The following is a 25,102-nucleotide window of genomic DNA, read 5'->3' as shown; positions in this document are numbered from 1 at the left end:
ACACAGGACTTCCCCCAAAAGCATACAGGTTGGGTGGAGAACCTGGGAACTGTATGTGAGCCATGGGAAGCCCCATTCAATTGAGCCAGGTGGAACTTGCACCCCACCAGCCCAGGCTCTGTGCTCCTGCCTCCCCACCCAGGGCCCCCACCAGCCCCAGGCCCCATGTTCCTGCCCAGATGCCAATTCCCACCCTCCTGCCCACTTGCTGCTGCTTTCCTTTCCACCTGCCACTGCCACTACTTCCCCACCTGCTGTTGCCGCTGTTGCTTCCTCTGCCTGCCTGTCACCATCACCCCTCCCTGCTGCTGTTTTCCTATCTGTGATGCCAGAGTCAGGGCCATCCCACAGATGAGGGTAGGAGCACAGTGCATGCTGCCCCCACAGGAGTGAGCAGGGCTCTCGTTCATGCGAGCACAGCAGGGGCAGCCCAGGGCTGTTTGGGGTACAGTGAACTGGTAGGCACCCACCCATGGGCTGGATGAAATCACTTGGTGGGCTGGATCTGGCCTGCGGATCATATTTTGCCTGCCCCTGGTTTAACCTGAATCCATTTAAATTTAGTGTGCCTCAGACTCCATCTATTCTAGTTCACTTGGTGCCCTTTTTTGACTGGTCTGTGTGTGTTGATCTAAACCTGTAACAGGACAGATGTTCACTCTACATTCACTTAGATTGATATAAGTGTAATGTCTGTACACACCCTAGCTTTTACAATTGGAAAGAAAAAAATAAGATTGAAACAAAAAGTCTTCCCTCTCATAAAGATGTAACACTTTCCTTTGTGAAAATGTTTGGGTTTTGGTTTTTTGGTTGTTTTTTTTTACCAGCGTCTCCATTTTGCCCAGAAGGCAAAGTTTTGTCTACTATAAAAGGCTGTGCAAGTTGGCAGAAATTGAGTCATCTTACTTATTAGACTGGCTGTTCATACAAAAATAACACTTTTCGTATGCAGAAGGAACAGAGTTAGAGTGTAAGTTCTACCTAGCTTCAAAAAATGAAGATGCATAATGTTCAATTACATTTTTTGCTTCCAGTTATCTCATGTTTAAAATTGAAAATGAGATCTTTAACAACATTGGTTTTAAAATAGCTGCAAGTCATAACTTTCAAATGTTGGAACTTATTGTGCAATGTCTCAGTAAAATGTTCCAGACATCTTAAGTGAATAGCCCAAATGACTCAATACTAGGAACACTTCCAATATAAATGTTCAATGCAGTCTAGGTGAGATGATTTACAAGTAAATCCCAGAGGATGTTATTTAAAATTTAAACAGGGTCCCCTATTTTCTGCTGGAATAAGATTGACATACTTGCCTAATAGTTTTCCAAGCTTCAGTAATTGGATTGCCTCCTCTGCATTTTTCAAGTCACAATCCTTTATCTGAACATTCAAATTTGTGCCAATTCTTTTTTTTTGTTTGTTTTGTAATATTGGTAAAACAGCCATGATTGTGAGGTCTCAATTAACCTATTACAGTGGATGTTCCCCAAAGTTTATAAAGAGCTTTGCATTCCACAAAGTTAAGGACATTCAAAATTCTTTGAATCAGTCTACCAGGCCTGTCTCTCACAATCAACATTATTAAACTTTGCTTAAGAGAAGGCAAAGTCTATAGACCTCCCATGGAGGAAAGAATATAATTTTAGCATTAGTTCTTAAATTTCCCCAAATTCTTTTAATTTAAATTGAATACCTAATGAATGGCTTCTAAATGCCTGTGAAATCCCTCAGGACCTCACACATATCTAATTTCACACAAGGCATAAATACATACTTTATTTTTCTAGTGCATCTACCAAAAATCAGTTGATGCATCAAGCATAGAAAAATATTTGATAGCAGCTCTCTTTAGAAAAAATATGTCTCTTGTATATAGTGAAAAATATTCTGCCTTTGCATATTTATTTAGTTCTTTCCATATACAAAGAAAAAGTTCCTTTTACTTCCTCCTAAAATGATAAATGGATGTGTCCACTCTGGTGTTCCTTCTGTCAGTCCCAGACCAATGAAATTATTGAGTTCCTCTTTTAGCCTCTGTCCTGGTGCAGTGGGAATTGTTCTAGAGGTGTGAATGTCTGGCATTTTGGTCTTTCACCTCTGTTTTCCCTGGAGAGCTTTTTTATCCTCAAAATGTTACTCAACTCTTTTCGATTCTTGCTTCTCCAATGAGTACTCTCTCTCGGTGGAATCAAGGTCTTCTACTAATGCTTCAATTAAAAACTGTACCTTTTTCATTTTGTTGTTTATTCACCTATTTAATTCACACATTCCTTTAGTGGGGATAAACTTATTGCTGTAAATCCTGCATTTTACCATTTGCCATCTGAAACAACAGCCAGTGCTAATATAATTGTTTCTGGTACTACCTTAGCTTGTGCATCAGAGTCTGACTTTAACTAAATACATGTCCCATTTGATTTCTGACTGATAGTCCATTTATTTTTTGCTGCGACATTATCCAAACCGCAGAGAAATTGTTCATACAGGCAAGTTGTGCTGTTGTCATTTTCTTTATCTAACTTTCACACTCTGCTGGCACTTCCTAACTCCTGAAGAGTGATATAATCCACTGCAGTTGTTGTATCTCTTTCCCAGTGTAGGAATTGTCTTGGCTTGGCTAGTTTGCCATAACTCCACCATCCATTGTTCTGTAGACTCCAACTTTAAGCACCATATATCTGTCTGCCAAAGGGTCTCTTTTCTTGGAGTATTTTCTATGATGTCCAATATTAAAGCACTGTCCATTCCATAAACTTCAGCTTGGAATGAGTGACTTCCTTCTCTAGGCAAATCTGAATACTTTCATTAAACCTTAATTTTGTTTCTTTCAGTAGGCCCTCTGAGTTTTTGCCTTAGATCCCAGTCACAGTGTAGGTGTCTTTTACCAGGAACTCACTTAATCCCAGCAAAACTGCAAGATTAGTGAAATCTTGGAATCTAAAATCAGCCACAGATCAGTCAAAATTTCCATGTTTTTACTATCTTCTATATACTCTCTGATAAAAGTAGGCTGCCACCTACAAAAGCATACTATCTGAACAAGGTAGTATTTAAGGGGCCTTCTTCCGGGCCTGCCTTCTAATCTGATAAAAAAGGTTCCTCATATGTATTACTTCTTTGTGGAATGTAGTGCTCCTTGGATTCCTGTAATCGGTTCATAATTATTCTTCTGGCTGAATTAACTGAAAACCATTGAAAACATCCTGAAATGTCTTAGCACCAGCCATTATCAGACATAAAGGGGCCTTCTGGTCCTCCACATTATACTGTCATGCATTGCCAGAGTGAAATGATGTCTAAATCACTTCCACTTTTCCTCATTTCTGGACAGTATTAGCTCTGATGGGACTTTGAACTGTTCCATTCTTCAGCCTAGGATATTTTATTTGTTTCATTCTGTGGCTGTAGGGACAGAAGAAGAAATAACAGTCTTAAATTCCAACAAGGGAAATTGTAGTTGTATACTAGGAAGAACTTCCAAACTAGGAGGGTGGTTAAAAATTGGAAAAGCTACTGAAGAGGTCATGGAATCTCCACCCTTGTGATTTTTTAAGAGTAGATTAGACAAACACTTATTGGAAATGAATGATTTAGACCAGTGGTCACCAACCTGTCAATCCTGATCTACACGTTGATTGTGGAGCCTCTTTTTGGTCAGTCCTGGGCTGGTGGGGGAGAGCTGGGCATGCACACATGCCCATGCCTGCACCCCCCAGCCCCAGCAGGTCAATTTGGAGGGGGGAAGGGAAGGGGTCCAGATCAAGACTCCTATGGTGAGCAACTGATTGTATGGCTAGGCCAGGAGCAGGGAAAGGTAAGTGGAGTCCCAGCTTAGCCTGGATGTAGGAGGATTGGAGCCTGGGGGGGTGCTCCCCCATTTCTGAGGTAATAAAGGTGGCAGAGGTGGCTGCCACTGCACCTCAAGCCCCACTTAAAGCTGGCCACATGTGGATGTGGCCCAGCTAAGAAGTGGGGACTCATGTGGGGGTGGCCATGGCCTAGCCAGGTCTGGAAAGATCTGGTCATCTAGGGGCATGTGGAGGGGCTCCTCCTGGATGGGTCTGGGACCCTCCACAATCCAGCGGTGTGTGTGGTGGGGGGGGCTCCCACCACTGGATGCAGCCCAGCAGAGGCCCCAGGTGCCCATGCCTCCCACACCTGTGCTTGGGATAAGGTGACTGATGCTGCAGGCTGCCCACTGTGCTCCAAGCATAGGTGGCAGGGGGAATGGGCCCCTGAGGCCTCCACTGGGCTGAGCCCAGCAGCGGGACCCCCCCCCCATGTGCTCCTGGACCAGGGAAAGTCTCCGACCTGGCTGCTCCTGGCATAAAAAGGCTGAAGATCACTGATTTTATCAGTGATGATACTAACTTGAGCTAGATGACCTCTTGATGACCACCAAATGACTAGATGAGCTCTATAGGTTCCATCCAGACCTATTTTTCTATAATTCTATGGCATTGAAAGTCATTCGGCAATCACTCAAAACCAAGGATTTCAGAGCCTCCTGAAAATATTTTCCCACAAGGCCTATTCTCCAACCTCAAACCTATGAGAAAAACTAGCTGCTAAAGTTTTATTTTCTTCCCTGCCACTTTCTCTGACTAGGATATGGGAGAGGAATAGAAAGGTATACTATTGGTTTAGAAGGAAAACAGGTAGTTATGAAGTGAATAAATTGTGGGCTCTCCCTACTTCGGTTTGAGAAACATCTACATTTAAGGAATTGTGTATCTGAATTACATGGATTGCCTAACTTTGTATAGGAATAAGGTATATCAGTATGTGTGCTTCCACACCAAGGTGGTTACATCTCTGGAACTATGAAACTATCCCGAAATTCCATTAAAAAAAAAAAAAAAAAAAAATCACACTGTTGCCTCAGGCCTTTCCAGAATGTAGAAAGTAGCAAAATCTAGCTCAGGACTTCCTCTTTTTGACAGGTTTAATGCACATACTGTCCTATAACACAATATTAACTGTCCTGTTTAACTGGCAATAGTATTTAGGAATGGTTTGATAAGAAAGAAGCTCTAATCACAAGATATAAGGAAGCTCAAAGATAATTAGTTTTTGTTGGTTTTGGCCGAAGGCAGGGCAGGGTATCACTTTAGAAATTAATTGATTCAGAGTCATATGTTTTCATAGGTGACAGTCTGCTTCAGGGGTGGGCAATTATTCTGGATGGAGGGTCCACTTAGGGAGCTTTAGTGAGCTGTCACAGTCTGGGTCAACACCACCTAACAGCTCACCAAACTCCCTAAGTGGCTTCCATATTCAGCCAGATAGTTCGGATGGGGCTACAGGTGGGTGGGGAGCAGCACCTGGGAGTGCGACAGGTGAGCAGAGCAGTGACACTGCAGGGCCAGGGCCAGGGCCAGGGCCTGGGACAGAGGCACAATCCACTCCCCACATTCCTCTGCAATGGACACCAGCTCCACAGGCAGAGGCATGTGGGGAGTGGATCATGGCTGTGCCCCAGGCCCTGACCCCATGATCCCACTGCCCAGTGATCCCAAGGTCTCTATGGAGCTGGCCCGGGACCCACATGGTCAGTGTCTGTGGCTGGGTGGATGGGATGGAGCCACAGGCAGGTGGGGCGTGGTGTCTGGGTGCAAGACAAGCAGGCAAAGCCAGGGATATGGATCTTGACAGCACAGGGCCAGGGCCCTGGGGACAGTTCCACTCTGTCCATGTTGGAGAAACCAGTACCCATCACAGGGACATGCAGGGAAAAGATCATGGCTCTGTTCCAGCCCATGCTGTCACTGCCCCACGTTCTCAGCCCTACCCACCCACCTTGCTCCCAGATGCCACTCCCTGCCTACTCATGGCCCAGTCTCATCTGCCCAGGTGCACACCCTGCCTGCCTGGGTCCAGACCAGTCTCCATGAAGATATTGAATCCCAGTCCTGTGTCTTAATACCAGTCCAGCATTCACAGAAGCTACTTTAAAATGGAAACAAATAGCTATCATTTTTTACACCAAAAACAAGAATGTTTTCATGCTTACAGTCCAGAACAGACAAGATAAAAGAAAACCCCCACAACTGAACTAATTTATTCAGGGATAAAAATTATCTCTGACCCTCACCCTAACACATACATGGCAAAAACACAAGAAATAAAAACCATACCCAGCCTTCCAATCCAATTCCTATCCATTAGAAAGGCTGTCAAGATTGGATTTCTTGCACATTGAATATTAACTCCTTTTAAATTTAAATACACTTAAATGTTTATATTTCAGCTCCATAAAATGGCTGTTTTCCATTTCCTGTGTGATTCAACTTGTTTTGCTCAATTGATGCTTTGTTAAAATATAGCAGTGATGCAAATTAATATTTACTATATTATTTCTGAATAATGCAATGGTTCATGTAGTTAACAATGGCTCAAAGCATAAATCAGCCATCTTAGCTAGAAGCATTCATTTTATTTTAAAATCCTTAAAATATTTTTTAAAATACCCTGCTTTCTTTTTTGGGTTAAAATTTTCTCTCCTCTCCCACCATAGAAAGGAGACACCCATTACTTATTTTCTGGATGTAATCACAGGATTTTTTTTTCTTGTTTGGTACCCCCTCCAGACACAACTCCTGTTTTGAATGTCTTTATCCAGAAATAGAGAAACACCCTAGGCTGTTCGCCTGAGAAACCTTTATATTTTCTGCATGGATGAGTGCAGTATTATGCTGAAACTTCTGCATTGAGCTTTGAAGGAGGAAAACAACAGAAGAAAGATGAGCTTAAACTGGCTACAGGTGGGCACTGTGGTATTGGTGAGTAAGTAATGCAATCTTACTAGAAATCACAAACATTAAGGTATAACTCTTTTTATATCTGATATCAAAGCATAATTATACTTGCTTTTAAAGTAAATATTGCACTTTTGGTAATATTATTTACAAAAAGATCCCAACAACACAGGAGTTCAGACTCATTATTTTGCTCTATCATCATATGATAGAGTCAAGGAAAATAGAAGCCACCACCTTAAAGCTTGCCCCTTTTTTTCAAAAAGGAATTTAAAACCTGTAGTCCTTCATTTCAGGGAACATTTTGTTTATGACTGACAACAACATTACAGTGGAAAATAGAAGTGGATGAGAAGTCATCCTTTACCTGTGGCAGCTAATAAATATGGTGGTGCAATCTGCTCTGCCTAGCTGGATATGAAACTGCAGGATTAGAAGAGCAGGCAGTAGGCTCTGGGTAAGAGAGATGCTAGTTATTAAAAGGAAGCATTATCACTTTATTATTGCTTCTGGAAAGAACAAAAGTCATTCATCTTTCCAATCACAGTGTCTATAAATAATGAAGGATGCTCTGTAATAGGGATAATAAACTGCCAGTTTTGTTTTTACAGCAGCAGGACACATATCAGGTCTGGCCTTGTGGAAATATAACTATGTAGAACAGCAATAAATATCATGCCACATGTTTTCTTGGCCCATTACTCTTATTTTTAATTGCCATGAGTAACTACAATAATAAAGCCAGCACTGTAATGTTCAATACAGCTTTGTGATCTCTGTTTACTTTCCTAGCACCAGTTAAAAGTTTTGGACAACCCCAGGTGGCCCAGCCTTTGCTGATCTCCTGCTCAGCAGAGTTTCCCCACTACTCAGATCGCAGCTATTTGACACCTGGAGCTTCAGTATATGGAACTGAAACACTGCCTTTTGACTCATCAACGAAGGCCACTCACATAGTAAGACAGAAGGTGATCCAGCTAGCCAAACAGAAAATCAGTTATTCCATAGGAGTATGGTTTACCAGCACTGGCCCCACCTGTCCCTTCATGGAAAACCCCTTTTCTTTGGTCTTTATAGCTTTGCTACATGGAGATATTCATTGCTAACTAAACAGAAATCAACCATCCAAAGAAAAGAGGCAGCTTACAATACAAAGCGTGGTAAGACTTTACCTGCTAATCCTTCCTGAGCTAGTTTTTAAACAAAATGTAGTATCCTGTCAACAGTCAAACATCTCCTGAAGATACTTCACTATTGTAACTTCTGTAAGTAACCATAGGTTTAATCCAAAGTCTGCTGAAGTAATTGAGAGTTCATTGACTTCAAGGCACTTTGGCTCAGTCTTTAATGGTATTGCTACCTGGGATTTATGGGTCAGTTATTCTTTTTTATATAAATATTTTTACGTATCCCATGTATTTGCATCAGTCTTTCCCCTAAGCCTTCATTTACTGTTCTAGTATAACAAGCAGATAACCATGTATTAGCCAAGTCACCATCATGACTGGAAATAAGCTATGGGGAAACAGCCAAACTAAATTAAGAGGGACACTAGATGCGTTTTACAGACACCATTTCTTTTCCAGAAAGCAACCAAGATTAGATTTAGGGTGACTAACAACCAAGCCAATTTTCACTGGGAATGCTGCCCTAGTGGATTCACCTGCCAAACCTTCCTTACTGTGTGCTCGCTTCAGGTTACATACTATTTATGCCAAAACAAATAAGATTAATGGAAACAGTCAGACAACTACAAGAATGAGACAATAGCAATATATATTAGAGAACAAGAGATCCAGGTTCTGACCAATTCACTTGTTGAGGTAAAGGAAAAAGAGTCACTTCTCAGTATGAAGATGGGATTGGAACGGGAGACTGAGCCTTTAAAAACTAGGGCACCATGTCCAGTAGGGCTGTGCGAGGCTTTGGACCGTGCTTTGGATATGGAGAAGCTTTGGACGCTTGTGTGTCTGAAGCAACATGTCTATAGTGAAGCTCCGGTTTCTTTAGGCTTCCCAAAGCAGTTCGGAGCTTCTGAACTGCTTCAGAGCTGCCTCGGAGATCCGGCCATAGGGTATAATGGGGAATTAATGAAATATCTATAACTTTGTTATTTTTTGTCTGATTTAGATGAAACTTGTAGGAGTGGTAGTCTCTGCTCAGGTCGTGAAGCGGGCCAAGTTTCAAGTGGATCGGTGGAGGAGTTAGGGGGAAGCCCCAAATTCCTGAAAGCAAAACTCATGTCGTGTATATTTTACACCACAGGGCAGTGAAAAGGGCAGGGATGGTGATCCCTGCTTGAAACTTGGCAGGCTTCATGCTCTCAGCAGAGGCTACCACCCTACAAGTTTAATCTGAATCATACAAAAAACAACAAAGTTATAGATATTTCATTGATTCCCCATTATACCCTACGGCCAGCTCTCTGAGGTGGCTCTGAAGCTTTGGAGCTGCTTTGGCTGGATCGAAGCGAGAACTTGGTCTGGAGCTCTGGATTGGATCGCTGGCATCTGAAGCAGCCAGATCCAAAACCAGATCAAATTGCTGTCTACTCGCACAGGCCTAATGTCCAGGGGGAAAAAATAGCTAGCACCTTCCTTTAGCAATTAAGTATTTTGAGGAAACAAGGTATTCATTCTGCATATAATGGATTAAAGGCTGTTAAAGAGAGGAATGATGGCCAGGTGGTTAGGGCAAGATGTAAGAAATCAAGTTCAGTTTCCTACTCCATCACACAGTTCACCATCACCTTAAACCACACATGTAGTTTTTCTCACCTTCAATTCCTCTTGATCTATAAAAGCAGCAAGAACATTACTTATTGAAATGGCATAGTGCTCTGCAAGTAAATACATAAAAAGACTTTGAAGCCTTAAGGTACTACAATATAAGCATTTATGATAGGTTAAGACTACCTTGTGGCAGATTAACAGACTATCAAGCAAGAGATCATACTTCAGCTCCTCAGTTCCTACCTTTGTTTCTTGAACCAGGAAGGTATGATCTCTCATGATTTTTACTGGGATGACACTCGTTGTGTATAGAGGAGTGTATAGGGGAGACAACTGCATCAGTCTTTTTCAGCTAGGAAAAAAAAGATTGCTCTGACATGAACCTCTGTGAGGAATAAACAAGAAGCAAAAAGAAAAAAATTAAGATGAAGACACTTTTAGACATGTGACCCCATGCACACCCCCCATTTCTCTGTTGTGATAAATTTGCAAGACACTAAGTGTGGTGGCATAATAAAAATTACCTGCCTCAGTCCTTAAGAGACTTACATACAATGTTCGAGAGGAACATATCTCATTCTCAGAGCAGGCAAGAACAAATTTCTTACTACATCATAGTAAGACAGTGATTTTGCCTGCCAGCATAAAGGACCGCATAAAGAAACAGAATGGTCTTTATTCAAAGAGGAAATATTTTATACTCAAATATGAGATTAGAAAGCATACCTGTGATTTTCCATTGAGATGTACATCAATTTTCTTCTGGGGAATTGTAGTATTTTAAATATTGCAAAGATCTCCAGAGAAGCAAGGGATATTTATTTACCTTATGCACCAGAACATATATTTTAAAAAGCTTACCCTAGGTCTTGCAATTTTCGCAGTTCCTAAAAAAGCCAGGAGGAGAGTTTTCATAGTGAAAGATTAGGCCCTTAATTAGGCACGGGTTCTAATTAGAACGTGTCAGAGCAGACTCAATTGATTAGAACACTTCAGCAGCCTTGCTGTCATGTGTATTCAGTGTCCCCACATTTCAAAATTATGGTGTGGTGCTTTAACTAAAACTTGTTCAATTAGCTTTAGTTAAAGCACCCCTACTGTCATTTTTGAAGTGCAGGACACTGAATAAATCAGATGTTTCAGGCATTTTAATTAAAGTGGTTCCCAAGAGCCGCTTTAGTGAAAATGCGCCCTGCAACCCTCCCACACCAGGGAACGTCTATAGATTTCCTGATGTATGAAAACCCAATATTAGGTCAAATCTGTGTTGTCTAAGGGAGTAAATGAAGGTGATTTTAGAAAAACAACAGTTGCAGTTTTAAGAATAATTTTACATACAACTCCATCTTAAATGATGACAGGATAGCAGGGGGAGTATTAATATCTAAATCAGCCGTAGTCAAGGTATAAATATAATTTTATAGATGTATATCTTATCACCCAACACTTATTATAAATGAAAAACTTATGTAAAAATATATGTACTTACAAAGTAAATATCATTCACTGTTCAAGGGATGCCAAAATGCTAACGAAATTTGGGGTATGCAAAACCCCCCCCCCAGAATTTAAACCACTCATGGTGGCTAAAAGCCCTTCACAGTCTCTATTATTATTATTACTATTATTATTATAATGATGCTTTAGCCCTTCCAGTGAGAATTAAAACCAGGTCTGACTAGTCCTGATTTGTGACTTGTTGCTTTTCACAACATGTTTTGACTGGATGTGCAGAACACCGCAAAGAGTTCAAATTCAGCCCCTTCCTACTCTTTAAGCACATCTACATGAGACACTAACTGTGAAGTAGCCTCATGCTGTGCAGTAGTGTGTCATAGCACCAACGGTGGTACTACACTAGTGCACAGTATTACTAGGCTACTGCACAGTATTGTCACTTAATAAGCATGTTTTGGCACTGCTGTACAGTAATGCTGGTTACTGCACATTAATTTAGTACTTGATTATACAAGCACTAAATTTACATGCAGTAACTATGGCACATTAATGAACATGTAGACAAGCCCTTTAACTGTGTAGATGGCCCAGCCTACCATTTAAAACCCCTTTTGTGGGATTTTATTAAGAGAAAAAGGGGAAAAAAAGAAAAGAAAATAGTAATGGCAAGGTAATCAAAACACCCAACACTATTTCTAACTCACAGAGAGCAGCTCCTACTTTATATCTAGGTGCATTAATGTATTACCTGTCTCAGGAAACAAAAGCCACTTAACCCTTACTCTGCAGGATTAATCTGTGCTGACAGAATGGCATGTTTCAGAGAGATGCTGCAACCTGGTTTCACAGTATTAAAGATAGCAGAACCCTTTTTGAAACAAGGTCATTGACAGCTTCAGCTGTGGTAATGAGATTATGCCTTGTACTTTGAAGTGAACATTTTTCACCTCTTTCCTAAACTAAGTATTGTTTCTGTTTAACAGTTAGTTAAATTCTGAGTCTACCACGACGTCCTGACTGAGTTCAGGTCTGCCCTGGCAGAATGTATAGTTTAACAGTCTTGGTTGCCATTGAGAAGTCATAGACTAAACCCAACAAACTATACAAAAGATGGGAGTAAGGCAAAGGTGAAAGGACTTATCCAGGATCATACATCCAGCAGTAAAACCTAATTTTCTATCCAGGGTGCCATGTTTAATTTCTAGAGATGGTTGTATTTCCATAGTAGGAAAAATGCTTTCTATATATAGTAAATGAATGAATTAGATACTTCTAAATAAAATATGCTGCATAAAGAAAAATATAATCATTTATATAATTTATTGACTTTGATTACATGTCATTAATATGGGATAAGTTAAAATAGACTGTGAAGAGACTACATTTCAGACAATAATCAACAAAAGCTTTGCTTTTAAATATTTTACATTTTCATTCATATTTAATCTGTGCGATAGGGGTCTTACCCACTATAACAAATATAATTGTGCTTTCCTAAGAATTCACTCATTAAACTTTTCCCTGTGTGCCTGTTTCTTTTCTCTCATTAAGATCTCAATACAACTCTTCACTATTCTATATTAAACAGTTATTATACCTAGATTAAAATCATTCGATTCCTCCAGGAACCAAGTATCTCCTCCCAGTCCCACATGAACATGTTTTAGGTGTCATATTCTAAAGCGTCAAAAAACAGGAAGTGATATTGGGTCAGGAAGATTTAGACTATATTAAGCCTGAGGGAGTGGGACGAGGCCATTTGATTTCACTCTGACATAAATTTTGAGAGCTGCAGGAGTATGTAAACAGTATCCTGAACTTCCAGGTCTTGGCATACCTGCATTTGAATGGAAGTACTAGAAGCTTTCTATTGTTATAAGAAAAATATACAGACATAATCAGTTTTTCCCTCTTCCATTGTATCAGATGAATGGCATGGGCAGGAGTTCAGATTAAAATGAAGAAGCAGGTTCCATATAGCAAAGAAACTCTAATTTTAATTTAAATTTGCATCTATTGTTTTCATCTAAGGCAAAACAAATGGAAGATAAAGGCATTTTATTATAACAGTTAACAGAACCAACAACTTTAGTGATGCTTAACCCTGTCTCCTCCCATCTCACTTTTGCTACCAGATGCTTGAGTCAAATTTTGCATGCTTGTCTATGTTTATGTCAGACCCTGAACATTATGGGAATATATTCTGTTTGCCTGCGAATGTTCCATTACCGCTATATTAATTGACAGGTTGTAGTGGCATCTCATTATGTTGATGGACTGGCAGGTGGATCATGCGGCACTCAAGGGGCTACTGTAGTTTGGCAGCTGAAATGTCCAACTTCATGGAGAAAAGGAAACTAGGTTTCCAAAAGCTATTAAGAATTAAATTTAGCAGAAATGAGCCTGTGAGGTAGCAGGCTCTGGGGGAGATATTTTTTAGCAATTGAGAGTCATCAATTCAGCATAGTCATCAGGAATAATGGTGAATAAGTACTGGCTGGGCTCCACTGAAGGCAAAGACTAAACTGGAGTCAATTCCTGCTGTTATTTTTAACTAAAGGAGAGGACTGTGTGCAGGAGCAGATTTAACAGCATATTGTGTGTATTTAGTAAATAAGATCATCCATTAGTTTGCCTCTATAGAGCTCCATATACTTATCACCCATGTCCGAGTAGTATTATTTATATGATCTTTGTTAAGGTTCAGACCTGCTCTACAACAGTTCCTTCATTGTGACTTGTAATCTTTTTGCTGCCTTCTGTTTCTGATGCTAAGTTTTATTCCAAATGATATTGTATAGTTGGTGAGTTCATACAAACACTGCTTATTCTGTACCATCAATATGAGTCTACATGATACAAATCATTCATATATGTTAACATTTATTACTTGAAAAACATTGTTTAACGTTTTAATATGAAATAAGTCAAGCATTGAGAAGTTAGGAAATGATAGAGTTAAAAGCTGGTAATGTCTATGTTCAGGGTAGAGCTCCTATTGACATCAGATAGAGTTAGGAGCACAGAGCTCTTCTACAAAGCAGACCAAAGGTGTCTCGAATTGTCTCAGATTGAGTACCCAGAAATGTGCATGGGCGCGCGCGCACACGCGCACACACACCCACCCACACACACACACACACACACACACACACACAGAGTCTCTACTATTTTTGCTTAAAGTGTCCTTCCCAAAAATCACATGAGAACTCTAGATACATCTACTAAGCACAATGCAGTGTTGTGTTGAAATATTTGATATAGCCCTGAATAAGCTAGGTTGAATAGGCCCTGCCATAGCTAATATATCCTTAATAGCAGCACAGATAATTAGCCTTCATGGAGCACCACACTAAAACAGTTTTACTGTCTCCAATACCTCAGCTGCCTTGAATATCTCCATAAGGCCATACACTGCGCTTTTTAGAAATGTCCTCTGTGGCAGAAGACAGGACACAATCCAGCCCCTTAGGCTAACGTTACCACGGCTAAACTGCAAAAGAATGATTTCTCTTTCTACCATGCCCTACCATCTTTACTACACACCATTCAACGTCTGCAGCAAATGAAGCAAGGGTTCTACAGACAAAGCTTAGTTCAGCATCAAACCCAGATTTACTCCCACAGCTTAGTCTGTCCTATGCACTGAATGAGACAGGGATCCTGTAGAAAAATAGAATGTGATTGTGGAATTAAAGACTAGATTATGGTACATAAGCATAAAGGGGCTGAACTGAGGTTGTACAGTCAGTCTGGGGCTGGCATTCTCCAATTTATGAGTATTTGACATTCAATCTATTCAGTGTTTATAGATTTTTAAATGAGATGTTCTGTTATTCTTAAAAATAATAATAAAAAAGATAAACAAAAATTTTCTGTGACACTAGATTAACTCCAAGATGATTCATTAGCAGTCTTCAACAGTCTTTTATCACTTGAGCTAGCAGAGCAACTGGTAGCAATAGAGAACTGTTATCCTCTATCTGTATCTTCCCTTAGAGAAGTGGGTGCCAACCATTTTGGCATAAGCAGACAAGGTTCTTTGAGTAAATCTGATAACTATTATTAGACCATCTAAATAGATGGAAAAATTTTTCTTAGCAAGCTTTCAGGTTTAAAACCCCTTTGTCAGGCTAAGGAAGCATCTGAAGTTGGTGTGTGTTCTTCCTAGACAGAATGAATAGTAAAGAAGCCAGAGGCTGGTATGAATGCAAGAAAGGCAGTCATTGAAGATGTATATAGAGGAATCAGTGAGTGAGAGATGGGCTGGGGGGATGGGATGAATGTAGCAGGTAAATAATGGTAGTCTGGGACCGTGCCCTGCCCCATTTTTTTTAACTCCCTTTTTTTAGACCCCTGGATATCCAGGGGTCTAAATTTTGCCCCCGCGCTGCAAACTTGCAGTGGAGGGAACCTTTTCCTGTTCTTGCACGTGCCTCTTGCAGTGTGTCAAAGGGGTTTGAGACACTGAAAGAGGTACCTGTGGGCTCATCTGGGTGCACCCACTGTGGTCAGTCATGCACTGAGAGTTAATACCATTTCTTGCCTGCACAGCTCTGACTTGATACCAGAGATCTGGCAAGCAGGCTTGTGGCTAGGAGCCAGGACACTTGGACTCTATCCTCCTTCTCAGCTGCTGGGGGGCTGGGAGCAGGTTATGTATCCTAGGATGCTGGTGGACTGCAAATTGCTCATTTTATATCCATGAACCAGACTGAAGTCACCCTAACACAAGTTAGGCACCACACCACAAAGTTACCCCTTGCATGAAGTGAAGTAATTTTGAGATGCTCAGAGGACACTTAGCATGAGTTAATGAGCTTTAACGTGCAGATGCTTGGGTTTCAAGGGCCTTTAGTATTGTCTAAATGTAACATTTAATGTCACCGTAGGATAAACTATGCCAGGTAATGTCAAGCATTTAGGCTACAGGGAATAGAATATAAGGACCTGATAACAAGTGAAGAAACATCATAAATGAGAATTCTGTTGGGCTAGGATTGAGGTGGAACCAAGTATGAGGACAAAGAAAGAACAGGTAAATGAAAGGATTTAAGTTTTGCTCTGAACTAGTTGTATCTAGTCAAATTAAAATGATAAAATAGAAGACCTGCTTTTGATATTATCATGAAAGCCACTTCATATCATCAGCGTGATAATAAAAGGCCATTCTATCTTCGGCTGGTGTTCCTCCTGTGCTGAAATCTTGTTTGGGCAGTGGAACACATATGCAGATGTCACATACCTTTGCTTTCAGAACTCACTCTCTGAAACTTGGGTAAAGTAGGTTGCACTAAAAGACTGGCCATATCTTGGTGATTTTATAATTTTTGAACTTGTTAAATTCAGGGTATAAAGATGTCTAACTTTGTACTTTAAGACTTGTAAATCAGTATGTGTTTGGGGTGTATAACCATTTTCATATATTTTTCCAGGTTTCTAATCTTCTTAGTCATCTTTAACCTTTCAGGTTTTAATTATTTTTATCCTTTGTAAGCATCTTTTATCTAGATTTAATAACATTTGATTTTGTTATAAAGCAAGTCTTTTGTTATAAATCACTAGTAGTGTATGGTTTTGTATTCACCTATTGTATTTTCAATGAGGAGTTTCATTAATTTAAGATTAAATTGTTTCATTATTAAGTTAATTGAATCCATTAAGTTTTTTGCTGTTTCTTAAACCAGTTCTTTAGAATGCTCGATTGTGTTGAGATACGTCTCTTAAACCTTCTTTGGTTCTTAAAACTATATTTAGGGGATCAATGCAGGAAATCAGGCAAGTTTCTAACCTACACTAGTTGAAATTAACACAGTCCTCTGAAATGTTTTCATTTCAATTAATTGGTATTTTCCAAAGGAAACACATTTTACTGGAACATTTCAAAATCACCTGTATTACTGATCTTTCTGCTTTTGTCCCTTAGCCTCTCCAGTCTTATATGTCTGCTTACAGGCATAAAAAACCCAGTGCTTTACTTTAAACTTGGCATGCTCCCACGCTGAGCCCAACGCATCCCCAGAAGAGGCACTGTGTTAGTTGGACCTGGCTTGCCCAATATCTGTATAGATCTGGCACTTTAATGGGGCTTTTTTGGTGATTTTATCTAACAGCTGATAGAATCAGCTAATAGATAAAAGCACCAAAAAGCCTTACTAAAGTGCCCGATTTATACAGATGCTGCAGAGCTGGTTTGAAATAACATGCTTCTTCTTCTGGTAAAGCATGGTTTGGGGGGATTTTTTTAATGACTGTAGGCAGCAGAGTATTCCAATATTCTGGCTCATGTCTTTGCTCTTTCCCATTCTTCCTTTCTGACCATATTTCCTATCCCACCTACACCTTATCCTTCCAACCCTTTCTTAGAAGCATCTGAACTGGAACTTTCAGGCACACAACATTAAAAAAATATCACTTGGAAGAATTTAAGTGTGGCAAAACTAAGTAACTGAAAACAGGATTTTAGATCACAAAGTATCAGGTAACCTTAACAATAAAACCATCTGTAAGATATACAGAATTCTTAAAGTAACTCAAAGTAGATTAGCCATTCTAATTCCATGCAGTCGTCATGCAGTAGTCACACCTCTGTTGCCAGTTTCCCAGTGCCATGCAGTTCTTTCTGACTTTAAATATCAAATCAATGCTGGCAAAAAACTCTTGCTACTATATTGACAGAAACTTGATTCTTTCCCAACATATTGCTAGAGATCATCTGGAAAAAAATACGTCTCTAAACTCAGAAGCCTGTTTGTTTTACCAGAAAAAAAACAACATAGGAAGCAGACGAGCAAGAGTCAATAAAAAAACCAATGTGTTGAATACTTAGAAAAATGTAATGGATTTCATAGACATTAGGGCTGAAAGGGACCTCAGAAGATCTTTGAGTCCAGCCCCCTGCCCCAGGGGCAGGAATTCAGCAGAGGTCATAGGATCCCAGCAAGATAAACACTCAGATGTCTCTTGAAGGCGTTCAAAGTAGGTGTTTGAACCACCTCTGACAGCAATCTATTCCAGACCTTGGGTGCTCACACAGTAAAGAAGTCCTTCCTTATGTCCAGCCTAAGATGGTCATGGAGGAATTTGTGACCATTCGACCTTGTCATCCCTTGGGGCGCTCTGGTTCCCCCAGATCCTGGTAAGCACCCTTTATAAACTTATAAGCAGTCAGCAGATCACCCCTGAGCCTGCACTTTACCAGGCTGAAGAGTCCCATGGCTCTCAGCCTGTCATTGTAAGGTCTGTTTTCCTGACCTCTGACCAAGTGTGGACTCTCTCTAGGTTCTCCACATCCTTTTGAATTGTGGAGTCCAAAATTGGTTGCAGTACTCCAACTGTGGCCTCATGAAGGCCGAGTACAACAGGAGAATGATGTCCTGGGACTTGCTTGAGAAGCTTTTATGGATGCAAGCCAGTGTTTTGCTCACTTTATTAGCTGCAGCATCACATTGAAGGCTTACATTCATCTTGTCCATCATAACCTCCAAGTCCCTTTTGTCCATAGCGCTAGCCAGCGTAGCATGGCCAAGCCTATAAGCATGCTGCAGGTTTTTCTTCCCAAGGTGGAGAACTTGCATTTTTCAGTGTTAAACACCATCAGTCTCTCATCTGCCCATTTCCAGAGCCTGTCAAGATCACCCTGGATTGCTTTCCTGTCCTCAGGTGTGGACGCTTTACCCCAAAGTTTGGTGTTCTCAGAGAACTTGGCCAGTCTGCTTCTGATACCAATGTTGACATCATTAATGAAGATGTTGAATAGTGTTGGCCCAAGGACAGAGCCTTGAGGGACCCCACTGGTCACAGTGCACCAAAATGATTGACTTCCATCGACCACCACCCTCTGGATCCAACCACGGAGTTAGTTCCTCAGCCAGAGGATCATGGTGAAGCTGAGGCTGCAGTTGGCCAGTTTTGCTAAGAAGTGATCATGGGATACCAGATCAAAGGCTTTTTTTTAAAGTCAAGATATATGACATCAATCTCTTCTCCCCTGTCCAGCTGATAGGTCACCTGGTCATAAAAGGAAATAAGATTGGTTAAGCAAGACCTACCCACAACAAATCCATGCTGGCTATCCCTCAGGATGTTACTGTTGGCTGGTCTGTTAAGAATGGTCTCTTTGACAATCTTTTCTAAGATCTTCCCTGGGATTGAGGTCAGGCTGATGGGCCTGTAGTTTGCCGGATCCACTTTCCTCCCTTCCTTGCAGCATATTGGCCTTCATCCAATCTTTGGGGACTTCACCAGAGCACCAGGAGTTCTCGAAGATCCATGCTAATGTTAGAACATACTTGTATTCTATAGCATAGCTAATACCTTTTCACTATATAGCTTAAAAAAAATATGCAGAGCAATAATGGCCTTATATCTTTGATCTTGCAGAGACTATGCACTTATCTAACTTTATGCACTCTTATTATTGCAGACCATCTCAATGGGAGCCAGAGGGCCATATTCTACTTGATTATTAAGTGTATAAATGGACTTGAGTGTATAAGAGAAATTATAGTCTACCCTGACTGAGCCCCAGAAAAACAGCTAATGCAAAAAAGACATACTCCTCACTGTTCTTCTCCAACTCAATCTTAGGATCATAGGAAAGTAGGGCTGGTAGAGACTTCAGCAGATCAACTAGTCCAGCTTCCTGCTTGAGGCAGGATCATCCCTTACTAAACCATCCCAGCCAAGTTTCTGTCTAACCTGCTTTTGAAATTTTAAAATGGAGAAACACCAGATTGCCATTGTTTTGTTAACATTGTTTGTGACTTGAAAATATACAGGAAAATCAGTCATAATTTATGATATGATGCATGGACAAAGACATCTAGCTGGACTGTTGCAGGGGAACTGGGCAGTATAAAAGTCAGTACTATATACTGCTAGTCATTAAAGATGCAAATTTAACCCAAATGTTGCAAGACAAAGATTGCACTATTAAAACAAAAGCCTGAAACATATTTACAGCATCTAGTCAAGGAAGTTCTGTTATGCATAGTAAATGAACATCTGTCAATGATTTTAGATAATGAATGGAAACACCAGAATTTGTGAAACATTCAGAGAGACATTACATTCCTTGTGTGTGCAGAACAATGTCTACTTCCTAGTGTTAAAGAATTCTTTTGATTCCAGACTCGGGAAGCAAAATTCAGCAACACTGGGAGCATCTACCTGAGATGGTAACTGTGCAGTAGCTTAATAACAGTTGTAGCCTAATAACTATGGTTACTGAGTATTTATTTAGTCCTTGATTATACAAGTACTAAATTAAATGCACAGAAACACTGTGCATTAATGGACATGTAGATGTGCTCACTGGTTACAACAGGAGGTATAAGTGGGCAAGGGGGAAATTCTCACCATTAATAGTAATGCCCACAGGCTTGTTCCAAAACTGGTATTTGCTTTTAGGATAGCCTTAATGCTAGCCTTGTTCTGAACATTTGTAGGCAAAATTTTGAACAAGCTGCCATGAGCACAATTCCAGTTTTTTGAAAATTGTTTTGCTTGTTTCCTTTTTCTTCAATGGACATACTAAATTACTCATTCCTAAAGGCTCGACTTCTTTTAGACTTGAACAAATGAAATTTGAAAAGATTCCCTCCCTCCCCCCAAATAAAATAAAAAACATAAGCTTCATTTATGTATTTATTTCTTTTAATTGCAGGACATTACCATTCTTCAGTCTTGACACATCTGTCTGATTTGCTTTTGCTGAATTTTTAGATGATATAAAGAGAGGTGAAGTTCAGGTTCACTTGTGAAATGTCAATGATTGATGACTTCTGACTAAATTCTGTTCCCTTTAAATTTATTTGCAAATTTTACTTTTGTGGAGGTGGAACAGAGAGCCAGGGTCTCCTGTTACTTTGATGGGATAACTGCCAATAGCTGAATTCAGGCCAGCAGAAGAAGGCAGGCTAAACCTCAAGAGGCATATAAGCCCAGGACCCGAGTAAGGGGGAAGGCTAGCCATGCTGGTGTCAGGGAGAAGAGCCCCCAGGAGAGGATGCAGCTATCTGAGTGACCTGAACCAGTGTAGCATGCTCGTGGGACAGAGAGTGGTGAGAGCCCAGGGGTAAAGGCTGCTCTGCTCAGGTGTTCATTTGTCGACCCTGGGGGTGGGAGGGGGGAGGGAATTTTCCTTTTAAAGTGATAGGATGTTTTCTTTTAAGATGTTTGTTTGCCCAGAAGGGAAGGTTTGTGTTAAGTGGTTGCTTGCCATTTGCATTTAAGTTAAACCAGTGGTCTGGGTTGGGACAATCAGGGGTGAAGGAGGTCCCAGTGGTGTTCAAGGGGAACATGACTGCTTTGGGTCCTTCCAGGTGTCAGCTTCAAGGCACTGACAGGTCGCAGATGGGGAAAGTTGAAGCCTAAGGTGGCTAAGGCCATAACTTGAAAGAGATGAGAACCAGGGATGTGGGCCTGAAGTCTGAAAGGAGCAAAACTTTAGCCTAGGAGGGGTAAGAACCATAGCCAGAGACCCTAATCCTAAGAGGGTGAAATCAAAGCCCAAGAGGGTGAAACATAGGCTGGAACCCAGAATCCAGGTCTGGGGCATGGACCCTAGGCTTAGGGGCCACCTAGAGAAGAGAGGTGGAAACTGAGAAGACTCAAGGCCCATAAGGAAATAAAGGCCTGAGGTAGCCTCACATTTAAGTGGGGCAGTTTGTCCCAAAACAATGATGATCAGTAACACCTCTGAGACATGGACATGCCTGTATGGGTGGTCAGAGACCACATAATTCTCCCACAAAAGTCAATTAGTGCCCCAGGGGCATGGACAAACTGGGAGGGCCACACCAGTGCCTGAGGGCTGGACAAGGATTGATGCAGTTCAGGAGGAACCCACTGACTCATATCAGAAAAGGGATCACTTCTGGACCCTGGGGAAGCCTCCTTGTTCAAGAACCAGTTATTCCATGAAAGTATGGCAGGCAGGAGAAGAGGGATGATACCTTATAAGCCAGGACAGGGCGGTTGTTACAAGGCCACTAGGGGGTGTCATGGCCATCCCTGGGACTCAGTGCTGCTACAGGGGGAAGGACCTTTAATGCAAAACTCTCAACTAATCACAATGCAGTATTTTTTACTTCCACAGCCTTCTGCGCTTCAATGGGGGAGAAACAAACAATGGACAATAAAACCTCTTGGGTTCCATTTTGTATCACAATTTGCTACTATGCTAGTCTTTGAATTTGTGATTTACTCATCTAGGGCTTGGAATAAATGAAATATTTTATTCCAGGGCCAGGACTTTAGATCTTTCCATGAATGAGCAGAAATTCAATCCGTTGCTGCGATTACAGGGATATACTGTATTTACATGATTCTAAGACAAGGGTTTTTTACCCCCAGTTATCTTAGAATTTTATATGAGGGTGTTGGGGTGTCAGGCAGCTGTTGCAGCTGTGGCTCAAGCCCCTACTCAAGCCTCTGCCTGCCCACCACCACCTCTGTTCCACACCATCTTCCCCACACCCAACACTCTGCTCCCTCACCTGCGATCTCCCTCCCTCCCTTACCCATGTTTTACACCAACAGGTTCCATGCATGGTAAACCCCAGAGCACTAAGTGTGGCCCCAGTCTGGCCCTTTAGTAGCAGTGCATGGCCTCCATGGCTGCTATAGAGGCAGGTCTGGGGCCATGTTCAGTGTCCCAAGCTGGAATGGGGATGGAGCCTTCCAGTTAAGAGAAAGGGGGAGGGGAAGGGACAGGGACAGGGTAGCTGGAGCTGTGAGAGGAGGAAGAGGGAAGCAAAGAGTCTGGGGAAGGGGAGGGAACAGAGACATTGGGAGTGGGGAGCATAGGCTGGGGAGAAGCGGGGAAGAAGAGGCTGGGGGAGGAGCAGGAGGGGAAGCAGAGGCAGACAAGGGAGGGGGCCTTAGCCTGCAGAGGTGGGTGAGTGGGTGGCAGGGAGCAGACACAAGTGGGGACAAGCTGCTTGAACTCCCAACCTGCCCCGCCCCATCCCCCACTGCCTGCTACCCTGTATTTGTGCAGGGGATGAATTAAAGATGACCCCCATGATTAGCTTGTAAACTTGAAAAATTTTAACATGTTTATAAATTTTCCATGTATAGAATCTAATTTCTGGGGGTCATCTTTTATTCAAGATCATCTTAGGTTGGAGGAACTGTGGTAATCACACACGTGCACATCAATAGTAATGTATTTTCACTACATGATTTTCTGCAGAAATATAATGTGAGAATTAAAAAAAGATGAAGGGTAAAGTAGTAAATCATGCTGTATAAAACAAAGCTAAAAGGAAAAAGGTTGCTAAATTTGACATGTCATTCTAAAAGTAATGTTGAAAATAATGTTTGTACTGTGAATATTCAGTGTGTAATATTTTGAATTCCTTTTTTAAATAGGGAAAAGTGTAGTTAAGTTACTGAAATGAGTATAAAACCTTTAGATCATTCATGATAAAGCTTCAAATTGATTGAGAACTGACAATGCAGACAGTTAATTTCTACTGTCTAAAGCATATCTTAGTTAGTATTTTAATACTGACAGAAGTAAACAGCTCTCTTATCAGTCTATCTAGATACTTAGCTGGCTCACATCACCATGGTATCTGAGTGTTCTCAAGAATAGTTAAATAGCTTCAAAAAAGGGAGGAAGGAAGGTCTTTGACTTTTTAACTACTTTATTCAGAGGTTCAGGGATACAAAAAGGGTGGCCACCTACAAAGCAAAAAACAAACAAAATTACTATCAAACCAAGAACACCATGTCATTGCATTCATCACCTCACACCATGACAAACACCTTTGCTACATTCCACGTCATGTCTTACATTCTAGTTATGTGGTCAGAGTGCCAGCCACACGGTCATAACTATAAATAAACAATTTGTACCCTGCTTTACCGAATCATACACGTGACAACACCTTCAGCTTCCCACACAAAAAGAAAGCCAAAAAAGCAGCCTGGTGAGGGCCCAGGACACAGCACAAACTGAAAGTCGTAGTCCGACACCAACCCAGCCCAGTTGCCCAGACCGTTCATGACATCAGAGCATGTATTTGAGATGGCAATCCTCCACGTGGCACAGTGCTCCCTCAAGAGCCCAGCGTGTCTCAAAGCAGGCACCGCCCGCCGGAGCACAGCATACTCAAACTCCAGTGAGAGATGCACCTTCATGAGGAGGCAGAAAAGTTGCAGGGCATCATCTGAGCTGGTCCCAGCAAGCTGGTTTTGTTGGCTTTTGAGGTCGGCCACCTTGGCCTGACCCAGTAAGAAGTTAGCCAGGCAAATGGGCCCCTTCTCAGCTACCCGGTATGGGTAGGAGCACATGTAAGCGGTCCCCGAGAAGCTTCTGCCAGTGCTTGCACCTCGAGGGTGACAGAGTGGCTGGAGGCAGGAATAGTCAAGGAAGCATGAAAGAGGGTCTCCTCAACACCCCCTGGGCAGAAGGGACAGGCTGTCGAGGTGGCTGGGTCAAAATGGGATGCAAACATGCCAGTGGTTATGATGCCACGCAGCAATGCCACTACAAGTCACCAGCCTTCTTGGCCGTTGGCGGCTTATACGATGTGCACCACACCAGGTGGGCTGGTGGGGAATCTGGCAGCCCCAGGCACCATCACCATGGTGTATCAGGGTGGCCTACTAGCACTTGGGTCTAGCAGACATGAACCACCCAGGCATATAGGTTTCTACGTGACAGAAAAGCAAAGGTCAATCTGTGTCACTGTCAGGAGGCACAGGGAGCATCAGCAGGGTGCCAGGGCCACCAGCCAGCTCACTGGCCATGGCCAGGGTGAGTGGTAAAGTAGGAAAAAACTCACTCAGGACATCTGCAGTGTAGGGGACCTGGCCCACCCAGAGATGGTCATCCAGGGTGGCTACTACCTCCAATAGGAAGGCAACTTGGATGTCACACAGGAGATGGCCCATGCTGTAAATGGAGCACATGCCCAGCTGGGTGGTCAAGGCCTCAGGTGAGAGCCAGGCCAACTGAGCAGAGTCAAGGAAATGGCTCAGGCGGAGGACATGCACCTGGATGAGAATGGCCATAAGACTGGCAGAGGCCAGGCTTGGCACGGGGTGCCTCAGAGCTGGGTTGTGCACCAGAGGTTCCCTTAGCAATTGCAGGAACTGTGGGTGGAGGGCCTGGGGCTGGAGGAGGAAATTGGT

Source organism: Crocodylus siamensis, chromosome 1 (assembly GCF_052110815.1).
Source record: "Crocodylus siamensis isolate JL-2025a chromosome 1, ASM5211081v1, whole genome shotgun sequence".
Lineage (NCBI taxonomy): Eukaryota > Metazoa > Chordata > Crocodylia > Crocodylidae > Crocodylus > Crocodylus siamensis.
The sequence above is the reverse complement of the archived record's forward strand: the minus strand, read 5'-3'. Positions refer to the sequence as shown.